This window comes from Embiotoca jacksoni, unplaced genomic scaffold (assembly GCF_022577435.1).
Source record: "Embiotoca jacksoni isolate LCO1_2020_lvr unplaced genomic scaffold, fEmbJac1.0.p SCAF_22, whole genome shotgun sequence".
Classification (NCBI taxonomy): domain Eukaryota; kingdom Metazoa; phylum Chordata; class Actinopteri; family Embiotocidae; genus Embiotoca; species Embiotoca jacksoni.
Genome location: NW_027185363.1, coordinates 9664566 through 9678280, shown reverse-complemented (window position 1 = coordinate 9678280; position 13715 = coordinate 9664566).

Genomic DNA, 13715 nt, shown 5'->3' with positions numbered 1-13715 from the left:
GAGAGGAGCAGGTGTCACGAAGCCGTGTTTAATAGGATCTCCCCAAGCCTCTTGGATGTATTCCATGACTCCAGAGCTGTGTCCCACTTTTCTGGATGATATTACTTCTCATATCGTCGGCCCGTCTGCGTCGTTGCTATGTGATGAATGACCCAGTCGGCGGCGGTAAACTGTTTTATCTGCCGACTTTCATTTGCTCTAATAGCGCTGTAATTTCTATCACCTTTGGAGAATGCATTAAGTGTTTGGAAAACAAACCGGTCAGGTCTCAGCCGCAATAAAACATCTTTTTTTTTTTTTTTTTTTTTTTTTTTTACACACTTGCATAACAGGGATGTATTCAGTTACTGCTTTACATTTTAAATCTATTTAATTAAGAATTTTGAAGGCAAACACCTCCCACTTGTGCTCGCTGACCTACTTTCTACCCATCAATTTGAAAATGCAACACAGCACGAGAGATTGTGCCACCGAATAAAATGGACGTGCCACATGTCCAGGGCTGGACCCTAAGAGCACACACAAAGACGCACACCACGCCTGCCCAGTTCATGACCCGCTCAGACAGCCCGGCATACCGGACCGTCTGTCGATTGTGTGGTCAGCTGCTCATCACAAAGCCTCTTGACAGCTTTTGTCTTTATTTAGTTCTGTCACCTAGCTGGCCGCGGTCCAGCTCTTGCTCGCAGAAGGGCTTATTTCTCTACTTAGGTTGCCGTGGCTTACACCCCTCGAGAGACAAAGGCCACCGCAGTCTTTGTGTCGTCACTCACCGGACTCCCCGCCGTGTCCCGACTAAAGTGTGACGGTGGTTAAATTTAGATTTAAAAAGACACTGTGCATTTTTTTTTATTATTTCAAAGCTCGTCACGCGACCGTAGTGGTGGTAATATGATATCAAAACAAGAATCAAACCAAAACTTTTAGAGAGATTTAATTTTGGAAACACAGTCTGCCCTCCCGCATGTATGACGACAGCGTGGGAGCATGCAGTAATGAACATATGGGCTACCTATATACAGCAGATATGTAACTTAATATTTACACAACCCTGAGCAGCTCCATACAGCACTTACGAGTGTAGAGGTGCCTGACCGCTACATTAACCCCTGCTCTGCCGCCACACTGGTGAGCGGGAAGATGGATATTTTCAAGGCAAACACAATTAAAGCAGTGGGCTGAAACACATCAATAGAGTTGACGTGAGGGAGATGCAGGCATCTGTATCCTGACATGTTGTGCAGCTTCCTGCCTCCTCTCACATAATGCTGCACATTTGTCACCCCCAGTTCCCGCCTACATGCTCTGCTGCTGATGTGCAGGAGAGTTCATGCTCGTCGGAATAGCAGCCTCACTTTTATACCAACAAGATGGTGCGGGGCGGACAGGCTCGCTGGCTGACGTATTCATTATTCAATAAACATTTTACATATTCCCAGTTATGATAGCACAGTTCTGTCTCGGTGTGATTATCCTTTGTGGCTTTGCGCCTCAGGCTATTGGGAGAGATAAACTCGGCATACCAATGATCAATGGCTCCCAGGAAGGGCAATAATGATGTATTAAGTAGGATTTAATGAAAGGGGGGACTTGGATATTCTTACAGTTGTTTAAAAGTCCAAAAGTTTTAATCGCCTGGATTTTGTTGTAGACTGGAGCTCGTGTGGTTTATTTCCTCTGAAGTGGATTTTTACCAGTTTTACACTTTGTTTAAAATGACCTTTTCTATTTTTTAAAAGAAATGAGTTACTGTCGACAACACATTGAAGCAGAAAGGCTAAAGACATAACAATTTGGTTTTTGTAATAGGCTATCTTCAGACTGCCAGCCGAAATCCGGTTGTTGTTTTTTTGTCATATCCAGATTGTATCCAAAATGTATTTTTGAAAGTCCGAAAGGCAAAAAAAAAAACATGTAAAAAGTGATTTTTGCAATCCGGATCCAAACCATATTTGGAGGTGGTTTGAAAAGCGATTCCAATCGGTTTCCTGAAGTTCGGACGCTCTGCTGGTTCAGGTCGGATTTTTTTTTAAGTGCCTTGAAATAACGTGTTGTGATTTGGCGCTATGTAAAAAAAAATTAGCTGTGCATACGTTGTTACCACAGCAACCCATGCAGATAGGTTGGTGATGTCAAATCCAATCTGTTCACTTGCAAATAACGGTGCAGACAAAGATCTCATTTGAGGAAAAAATCCGATTGGCCTGCAGTCTGAGCGTAACCTTAGACACAATCACGCCATTGCCGCTACAGGGATTACACAGCCTACAGTGTCGATGTTGTAAATTGAATCAGCCTGGGTGGTAAGGTAAAGGTTAAGTATAGGGATCTAATGTTGAGGGTTAGGGGTGAAGGAATGAATATGCCAATACAGTGTCTTCACATAGGCTGGCTGTGTGTGAATGTGCTCGGCTGATACTTTGTATACGTGCATCTGTGTCTGAATCCGCAACGCTGAGCTGTACTGAAAAGATAATCTGTGTTTTTGTGCCATTGCTGCCAAAAACAGCAGACTGATAACCTGATTTGCTGGTAACCTTACACTTGGGGGACACAGATGACAAATACCTTCCTGGGAGGCCTTGGCAGCCGCAGCCCATATATTACCGAGGGGTCACCTTGGCCCGGTCCCCATCTCATCACAAAATAGCGTTCAGTACCTTCTCACTCTGGACAAGGCCATACGTCATGCTGCCATATATCTTACCTGCAGGAGCATCTCCGGGTGTATCAATATAAATAGTAGAAAACTGATAAACTCAGTGTGAATCCTTGCTGTGTTCTGCACAAACTATAATATTTTCTAAAGCGTTCCCAGAGATAAAAACTGCCTGCTCTCTGTTTCACATGAGAGATTGGACTCTGTCTACACCGCACACACAAACACACAAACGCATGGAGTCGGGCGTACAAACAGACATGAAAACAGTCATGCAGACTATCCTCCAGGACAAGTATAATGTCAGATTAAGTATTGATGTGTCACAGGACCATAGCCTGAGGTATGAAACTGTATCTGGCGTGTGTTACAGTAATTGCAAAAGACAATATTCCAAATGTAAAACAGGCATTTGAGCAATTGAAGGATGAAGCAACTTAAGACATGCAAGAAAAGTAGAAAAGTACAACAACAAAGAGTAGAGGTGGTGGATAAATGCCGGTTTCCTAGCAACAAGCGGCTTAGACAGAGGCTCAAATACTGGCCATGGCTCTCGTTCTGCGGCTACCATTTTTCATGATTAAGCTCAGGGAGACAAGTCAAATTCAGAGACAAACAATCATGGTGGTGTTAATAGCTCGACAGCTTCTGCCAAACCATCAGGACAAGCTAAAAGTGTGAGCCATTGTTTTGTGAGACCATTATGAGATTGACAATAATCGAAAATAGCTCCAAATTGTTGCTGATTTGTGGCATTAAGTGTGTTTGTTAAAGTGGCCCGAGGCAAAACGCGTCATTTTCAGAGTGCAGATCTAATGAATAGATATTTTGTCTGATTAGTTTAACACTGATGAATTGTGGTGTCTAGCACTGCTGCTGTGTATACGTGTGTGTGTGAGTGTGGTGTTGAGTAGGAGGAAAAGTTTGCGGCTTGACTTGCATGCCAATAAGAGAGTGTGTGTGTGTGTGTGTGTGTGTGTGTGTGTGTGTGTGTGTGCGCGTGCGTGCGTGTGCGTGTGTGTGTGTGTGTGTGTGTGTGTGTGTGTGTGTGCGTGTGCGTGTGTGTGCATAACCGTTTGTTTTTTTTAAGAGTAAACTTGGGTTTGAGTGTGCGCTTGGATGTGTGTGGGTAGAATCTGATAGGTGCTCCCTTTTCCCTCAGTTTTTCACCTTCGATCAATGCTCTCCCACAGGAGACCCCATGACTTCACTCACAGAGGGATTCTGTTACCTCCTCCCCCTTCTCGAGGAAACAAGACCCTCTTCAAAAAAAGAGAGAGAAAAGACAGAAAGAGCTTCTTTTTTTTTTTTTCCAACCATTTCCCTTTAGCGGAGCCTCCACTTCATTATTCACTCTTCTGTGCTACCTGCTTATCTGGTTCAAGGGCCCTACTAGTATGTGCATGCACGCAGCAGAAGAATAAGGAGACATACAGAAAATAACAATCAATGAAAGACTCAGTTGTCCCCTGAAATTGGTCTAAATCTGGTGGTGGTGAAGGTGGTAATCACACTGTTGACTTTTCTTTTTTTTATCTAAATAAGTCTGTCTAACCTTGGATTTATATACACCCTGACTAATGGATTGATTGCTTGTGTTTCTGCAAGTTATTTTTGCACATAACTTGCTCAATATGATGTTATTAAGGCTGATATGCAGAGAAATGATGGCTAAAACTACAAAAATAAGAGTGAAGTTGAACATCCTCCACTCTGGAGGTCCTTGTACTGATATCAGACCGTATCTGGCACCTTTTTTCCAAAGTTGCCAAAAATGACAATTTTATCGACGAGGAAGTCTGGTGCTAATATGACAAAAATGGATGTGGAAATCTTTGTGCTTCACTTCTGTTGCACTATATTTAGTGAGATTTGCAGTTGAGATCTATAGGTTCAATGACATCATTGCTTGCTGACTCTTATAGTTTTATTTAGGTAAGAGTAAAACAAAAATTGTATATTTAAAATCTCACACTGGCCTGTTGATGGGGAAAAAGAGACTTATTTAAAATTCTCCCAAGTGTTTCATATCCATAGAGCCCCAGGTTGCTCATTTGGCCTTTGCAGCCATTACTGATTAAATCTGGGAATGTTTTTTTTGGTTGAAGTTTAAAAAAAAATTGTGGGCCAGGCTTAGTAGGTCAAAATAAACTACAATTATCCTTTAAATGTGACATCACGTGATTACTACCTGTGTGAATTCATTGCAGTATCCCTTATTATTGTCACATTTGTCCTCGCCCATGCATGACAAGTAAGGTCCCCACGGTTTAGGCACCAAAAACTTTGTGGTTCGGTTTAGGAAAAGATCATGCATTGAGTTAAATGTCATACAGTCGCAATTTGGTTATGGTTCGGCACCGAAACTACTTGGTTGGAGTTTTGGAAAGGAGCATTGTTTGGATTAAAACAAGTCATTTTACGTGAGTAACGTTATTACTTAACGTACGTTAAGTAAGTTCAATACGTTATGTTGTGCGAGTAACTTACTTTAAAGAAATCCACGTTGTCTTTTGCTCTCTCACAGACTCAAACACCTGTCGCCCAGGTGAAAGTCATGCGTTTGTTGCATTGAACCACCACTGATGTCTTTTATATGCTGTATCTCACATGACCTCCTTCTTCGAGCCTGGTCATACATGCGTGTACTTTTCACGCCTAGGCGAGGCAAAACGTGACACTGACACGCCATCCTCAAATGGACTGATGTGTGTATTACACGCATTGCAGTGTTGAATCTCTACGTCATCCTGGAAATGACCTTTAGTGGGAGTCAACAGGCCACTCTGAATTTTTTTTAGGGTTAGTTCATGTTGAAGCCGTTACTACAGTCGTAGTTGAGTGCAGTGCAGTGTGCAAAACAAAATATAAACAAAAATAAAAGTGGAAGACAAAGATTGGTAAAGACATTGTTTTTGAGACGGAATGAGTTGCAGGACAAAGGCCTTTGTTTCACCCCTTCAGTTAGGTATTCAAGCTGACTCTAAAAACTATGGTTCAACAAGTTTGTGCTGATGGTGGCATTTTAGGGACGCCTGAAAGTGGCTGCCGACTCATGCAGAAGGAGCAGGGTGACAGAATGATAATTCTCAGCCTCTCTGTGCTTAGCAAATACAGATGGTACAGTGTGTAAATGGAGCCTTATGGATGGAGACACAGAGGGGAACGAGAGGGGGAAGGATGCAATGAGACGTGTTCATCCAAATTGAGACAGCGAGCAGAACCAAATGAAAGCGGAGTGTGTCTGAATTAAAGGGGAAGATAATGGGACAGAAAGAGAGAACGAGATGAAGAGCAGCAATTGAGGTGGAGTGAGAGAGTGCGAAGAAGATGTACAGTGAATGGGCAGAGAGTGGGCTGAGCTGAGAGAAAGAGCTGTTTACCCGAGAGTGGAAGGCAGCGAACGAGAAAGAGACTGCAATAGAGGAGAGATAGATAATCGACGTGGGTGACAGGGAATGAGAGAGGGGGTGGTCGAGAGTGAAGCAGACAGTGACAGAGTGCGCAACGGTTAGGGAATAAGATAAAGGTAAGCTTTCCAACAAATGGGCGACAGTCGTAAAGAAAAAAGAAAAGAAAAAAAAAAAAGGGAAGGAGAGTTCCCGTCGTCGTTCCTCCGGGACGCAGTCCTTGAGCCGACCAGAGGGCAGCCAGGACGGATGCGGCCTTGGTTGGGGCTGCGGAGGGCATCGGGCAGGACAAGCACTTGCAATAGGGACATTAACAAACCGTGAAATTAAAGCTGCCGTGCTTGCAAGGGACCCGGGGCCCTGCCTTAACCCGCCATCGTCATCATCATCATCCCTCCGAGGCCTGCTCGGAGGGACGGAGGGAGGTGGTAGTAGCAGTGGGGCATCGACGGGATGCTGAGGGGTAATAGAGCCTGGTGTATTACTGTAATGATGTGTGGAGAAAGGACAGCAAAGGGAGATTATAAAGGGAGGCTCTAATCACTCCTGCGTGACAGCGCAGCTCTATCTGGTACCACAGGCGGTGATGCTGCCACACACAGGTGTTCACGGACTGACAGCACTTCTCAGCCGTGTGTGTGTGTGTGTGTGTGTGTGTGTGTGTGTGTGTGTGTGTGTGTGTGTGTGTGTGTGTGCGCGTGTGTGTGAGTGAATTAAGAAATGCTGACGAGGCGTGTGTGTGTGTGTGTGTGTGTGTGTGTGTGTGTGTGTGTGTGTGTGTGTGTGTGTGTCTCTGCATGTTTCCCAATTTGAACAACTCTGCACCTTGTCAGTCACTGCGCCTGCACGTCTGTGTTCTCAAGTGGAGTTCAGCTGACAGGTTGAGGTGACATCCCGGTAAACACTCTATTAAGCATTCCGGTTTTTTTTTTAACTGACGCTGTGACGTGAAACGGCGGTGGACATAACCACGGGCTTTCTCACAGTTAACCCCAGCTTTCTGGTTGTTTTCAGTTTTCCGAACGAGACTAAAGTGAAAGCGTGAAAACAAAGGACCCATCTCCCCCAACATATATTTAAGCAATATTAATATTGCGGTTATATAACAAGTTAGCAACTAAATAAGATATGTAATGAAAATGTATTCATATTGTGGGGCAATTCGCTCTCAATGTACAAAACTTTTTGCTTGTGTGATTACCATTTCCATTGCAATAAATTGGGTATCACTAACAACTGGAATCAGTTGCGTCTGTAGACTCTTATGTAATGCAGGCAGTATTTACTACGCCAGGAAGTAGGCCGAGCCTTAGCTACTTCCTAGCAACCGAGGCGATTTCTAGTCCGTTTTATTGCTTTCTAGAGATCATTTCTCAAACTGAATAAATACAGCACATAGAAACACAAAACTGCTCAGCTGTGCGCGACTATCCGTGGTGTTATGGTGTGGGTGATCGGATCCAAATGGGTCACATTAAACAGGCCTATAATAAGTAAAAACAACATGATATTGCATTTTATAAGAAATTCAATTCCAATTATATATTGCCACTGAGAAGGCGGAGTGATATTTCTAGTGACGAGCAGAGTGTGCTGTCATGCTGATTTGAGCACGTTCCAAATGTACAGTTGACCAATCAGATCTTTAGGTCGGAACTACTTGTTGCATAATGTTATTTATGCTGAAGAATAATGAAGAACATTCACTGATTCTAGCTTCTCAAATTTGAGCTGTACTTTCTTTGTCTTGTAACACCATAGATTGAATATCTTTGGGTTTTGGCCACAACAACCAATTACACCTCGGGCTCTGGTACGCTGGACACTTTATGGATGACAATTAAAACATTATTTCCTCAGGTAAAATGTGCACAAAATTAGATGCTTTCAAGCCTTTGTATCACCAAATAAAATGATGTCGCAATTTGAACTCCCTTTCAAAAACACAGCGGATAACAACAGAACAGGCATGAACTATGCAACATGAATTTTGTGTTTGAACGCCGCAAGAAAAGAGGAAACTAATACACGTGCCCCTGACATCTTTCAGTTTATTTCCTTTTTTTAAACCTCGCCGAATCAAGAAAAAAAAAAAAAAGAAGAAAAATACACCACCATCCCCATCCTGTTAGAGGAAACGGAGGGCAGCATTGTATTTTGCCCGTGTATGCATCACTGTCAAGGGAGCGCTGGTGCTCTGCTGCAGTGGCGGCCAGTTAATAACCCTAGTGTGAGGTCTAGTGACGGGGCATCATCAGCCGGCTCTGTGCTGCTGTCAGGACCCATTTACCCCAAGCAGCTCCCCGCCTAATGGAACATCTGAGTCAATAAAAACAATCATCACTGCCAATTCGACTGAAAGCAAGGAAATTATTTTAGGTCATCAAGGAAAACATGGCAGAGGTGTTTGAATCCGTCTGTCCAGGGAGCGGCTTTGACGTGCACTTAGCCAGACAGCCTATTACAGTCTCAGTCTTCTGCATTTGCCTTGTGTGAATACATTGATGATCGCAGCAGGGTTTTCTTCGCTGAATGGAGTCGGCTGTTGTTTGACCATGCAGATCCCTCATTTTGATCTCTCTTGGTGGGCCGGGACACTTGTTTGGTAGGAAACAGAAATCTATGTCTGGCTGTGTTGGATCGGCTACAGACCTTATCAACAGCTATGTTTTTACTCCCACCATGGCTTAATGAACCACTCTCAGCATCCACTCAATATCTCTTCAGCGAGGACCTCCATTGTGCTGCCAAAAGGTCAATAGCTGGACAGTGTGTCTTTGAGAGGCTTTCTGCCTTACTTCAAGACTCTTAATGGTGTTCAATGGAGAGACCCACACAGAATTCCCTAGGGGCCGTTCCCAGATATCCGCCCGTGATACCTAATCTGGGCCCATTAGCTCTCCTTCCAGCCATGAAAGAGCGTGGCTCCCTTGCATCTCAGGAATTAAAAATTAACTAGCTAATATCCATTTGTCTGATGGGATGCTCTGCACGGTTGAAACAGCAGATTCCCCCAGCGAGGGTCTGTGAGGGATGACTCGTGGAACCCAATCTGCTGCAGGGAAAACGCTGACTGAGATGGCAGGAAGAAACAGAGGGGTAATGTCTGTCCATCACATCCATCAAGGCTTGAGTCGCGTCTGTAACAGCTGGCTACCGAGAGATGACCTCCTCCATAAAACCGGAGTCTATTCCTGAGCTGTCATGTAACACACATTACTCGGCGCTGCATCCTGCGCGACACTATATTATGACCTTGCTGTTGGTGTCTTTACATGTGCAACATGTCCCCTGCACTCGCAGTGAGGTGGAGCGGGAGCCGTACACGACACGCAACATGCAAAATACTGCACGTTCTGTCATATGCTACGGAAGATATGCAACATTTCCTGAATAATTAGCGTGTCATCGCTCGGGATGGCATGTTTGTTGCCGTGGGAAGTGCTGCACAGCAAAAGGGAAATACTGCATATAGTGTCACCGTGTTCTTTCCTGCAAAAGCAGCGTTCAACACTCAGCACAATCCTCCAAATTGCAGAATAGAAAACAATTTGTGCTGTGTCGCCTCCTATTCCTTCTTAGATCCTTATGCTTAAGGGCCTTCGCCAACCTGCTGGCTGCCATGCATCTCTCCTCTATTGCTGAGTGGCTAACTACTCTAACCACAGTGGAAAAAAGAAGAAGAAGAGAGAAAAAAAAAAAAAAGAAAAACAAAGAAGAGGAGGACAGGCTTGTTTCTCTGCCCCCATCCCTCTGCAGGAATTTTCTGCCTTTGATTTCTTCTTTTTTCAATAACCAAGGGCTCTTTTCACTGTTGCCAACTCAATGAGAGCTTATGTGTCCTTCATCCAATTCCAACCCACCACTCTCTCCTCTCCGTCTCTTGCCGGTGCTGTCTCTTCCTCTTCGTTTCTCCGCGTTACGCCTTTTATATATAGCTTCTGTGAAAATGCTGCTGTGTGTTTCTTGTGGTTCCAGTCTTTGAAGGGGTGAGGAGGGGGGACGGGGAGTGGGGTGGGTGGGGGGGGTTAGATCATTCATGTATCTCTCTCTCGTGGTTTAAAAGGTGTGCTTATGATGGAGTAAAATGCTGTTTAGTTGATCACATAATATTTTCTTCAAAAAGACCCTTGAAGGGAATTCATATTTTCTTCAAACTGCGGCCGATAAATCATTATTATGGATATATCGAATGCGCCGTGCATCCTCAGTTTACCAGTTACATTGTGTTGTATATTTTAATGTTTATCTCAGTAGGTACTGTGGGAGTCCCTTTTGCTCACTCATGTGGCATCACAGCTGCATGTCACACGTACATTTTTATGCTTGAAATGGAACCAGATTCTGACAGGGTGTCTTTATTTCTTTCAAACATTTCCCCTTCAGATTTTCAGTGAGGTGTTGCAGTGCCTCAACAAATATCCTAAAATTGGGTCTTCATATGGTCCAAACTGTTGAGATAGTAACTGCAATCATTTACATGTTTCACTGCATGTTGGTTAATGATACAAGAGCTCTGTGTGTTCTCATCATTAACTTCCATTAACTGTTTTCCTGCCTCATTGAGTCCTGCATTAATTGTGCGACCGTTATAAGATGAAAGCATCCTGCCACAGAGTCGGCCAAAGGTCTCTTGATCGTCATGTATCAACTCTTTTTTTTTTGTCATTTTGTAACTGACCTTTTGGCCAAAGCATGTTTTCACGAAGCTGAAATGTGTTTTGGTCATTGTTATTTCTTTTGGATGTTTGAGCTTCACTGTACAGATTTACATATATTTGAAATTTGACACTGGAGGAATGCTGTCAGTTTTCTCCGCTGGAAGCGGAAAGGTTTTCTGTGCTCACTCAAAATGTAAATTTTAAGGTGGATGGCTATGGCCAGGATTTGTGACATCACAAATAGTTTTGAGCTCAATCCTGGTCCAATAGACTACAAGTGTAACATGGAAACCTTTATGTTGAGTGTGGTCTTCCAGTGAAGGAGAATACAGCTTGTCCTGTTAAAATTTTGTCATTAAAAATATTTGCATATTGATAGATTTCATATTTTTAAACGATGGAGGAGATGTGGACTTGATTTTAAGAATTTTCCTCCCAGCCCGCTATGACCACGTCAAAGCGTGTAATACACCCGTCACTCCACTTCAGGATACCGTGCAAGTGTCACGTTTTGCCTCAACTTGCTTTGAAAAGTACTTGTGGTCGAAGACGGAGGTCATGTGATAGAGATCATGTGATGAAGGTCAAACCAGGTTTTGAGTCCATGAGAGAGCAACGTGGATTTCTTTGAAGTGACATAAGGCAGTTACTTACAAAACACAACATACTTAGCACTTATGTAAAGTTAGTTATTTTAACCCAAGTTATGACCTTTTCTTAAACCTAACTCACTGCAAGTTGCCGATTTGATCCCCGGCTTCTGTCCACGTCTAACGTTGGGCAAGACATTGAACCCCATGTTGCTCCTGATGGCAGGCGAGCACCTTTCATGGCAGCTCTGTCGCCTACGATGCTGGAATGTGTTTGTAAATGTGTGAATGAGTAAATTGCAGAGGTAAAAAGACAATATGTATTGTAAGAGTAGTCCATCCAAAAGTGCGGTCCATTTTCCTCGTTGAATTTCAATTAGTAACTACATTTTAGCATAAAAATGCAATTTGATTCTAATCGCAAGATAGACTGATCAAATTGAAATTTTACAGCAGGGGATTTAAACCGACTATTGTATACAACTGTATGTTCAAGTCAAGGGACTGTGAGGGCCACCCAGAAAAATTCAGCATCCCTCGAAGGAGGCTAGTTCATACAGTAGATTTTGAGGTCTGCTTTGGATCATTGTTCTGTTGTATAAGCGAGCCTCTTTTTAGTTTCAGGCTCGTGACTGACTATTATTTATTGGAATCCACCCTTTCCTCCATGCGTGCAAAGTTTCCTCAGATGTCGATCCTTATACCGTTCGCCGTAATGATCAGTCCAGGTGGATAATTCCTGTGTTTACTTTCTGTCCGTTTGAAATGACTCATGTTATAATATGTTTATTTGGAAAACCGTAACACGTGTTTTCATTTTTCTCGATCTCCACAACAAAACTTGTTGAAGCCACTTTTTTGTTTTGTAAAAAACGACATGACGTAGCTTCTTCATTTGAGTGATGCAATCGCTCTGCGTCCGTTATCGCTATCAGGTGAAACAGACACAGATGTGAGAGAGAGAAACGTCGAGCAGAAATAGCTTTTAAACTGCTGCAGTTAAGTTGTACAGCAATGAGTTGTTTTTTGCTTAGTATTTTTGAAAGACACTTTTGAATCCTTTGATCTACAGTGGTTTTTGATGCATGCTTCCAACTTTGTTTATTGTAATTATCATAATGCACCCACACTCGCATGCACTTTAATACACACAGTTACTCATCTTTAATCAAGATCTTCAATCAACACAGCTAAGCAAGTAGATGACTTTGAGGCTGTATGATCAATGAAACACGCTGAAGTCTGTCCTTAAGTGTCCATTAGGTTTGAAGCCAACATAAAGCCAGACAGAACTGGTTAGTGGAAAATTTGCATGGCAAATAGAGCCACCATCGATATTCATAGGAAATATGCCAGGTTGAAATGCACTGAAATTTTCCTTTAGTTCTAAAAATTCTAAGAACTTTTGCACATGCCACATTTACTGCTTAATCTTTTTGATCAAAATAAAAGTAACAGCACATTAACATATGAAGGGCGACTTGTTTTTTAATTTCTGTTTGGGTTGCATTTATTTTTACTCTCTTCAAAAATGAACAAAATCACTCAAATAACCTGCCAAGGGAAGTGAGTTTTGGTGCCACAAAATCAAAAGTTGAAATCCTTTCTGTGCAACTTTCTTTGTCACTGTTCAGTTTAAACTTACTCATAGTTTATATTCTATTTTTAACGACTCTTTGTAATATGGAGCACGGACAGGAAAGTGACTGCACCAGCATTAAATCAGACTTCAAACCATCAAGTACCAAGTGAGGGGCTTCTGGTTAGAAATGAATCTCTTTACAAGTAATTTCTCTTGACTAATTTCCCTATAGAGTTCAATAAAAAAATTAATAAGGAGAGCAGCTGATAAAGGGATCCATGTATGAAACTTCATTCGAGCAGTGTTATGGTTAGAGGCTGATATCGTACCTCAGACACTTTTTGATTTGCTCTAATTTAGCCAACCATTTATTCCAAATCACAGCAATAATTATGAGCAGGAAGTAGTTCAGAGTTGGAGTTTTGTTCCAATACCCTAATGGATATAAGTTGTTTAATTGACTGAAAAAAATGGGTTTAAGATTCTTTATGTCGAGCCTTAATTAATATAACGTTAATGTGCAAAAAGCTGGCGTTTCCCTGCTTTATGTTCAATAAAAAAAATATAATTCTCTGAAACCTCACTGACTCAAACGGGGTTTATGTTGTGTGACTAAGCTGAAAACGGTCAAACGTTTACAGGATCACGGCATAAAAAAATTGTGTTACTCAGCAAATGTTTGGTGCCCAGTGGAGGAAATCTGGCAAAACAAAACCTAGTTGGCCTCTTAGGACTCTTTAGCAGTTTTGCTGCAAAAAAACAACAACAACCCAACTGGACATCTTTCCTGACCGTGGCAAATAAAGATTGTTT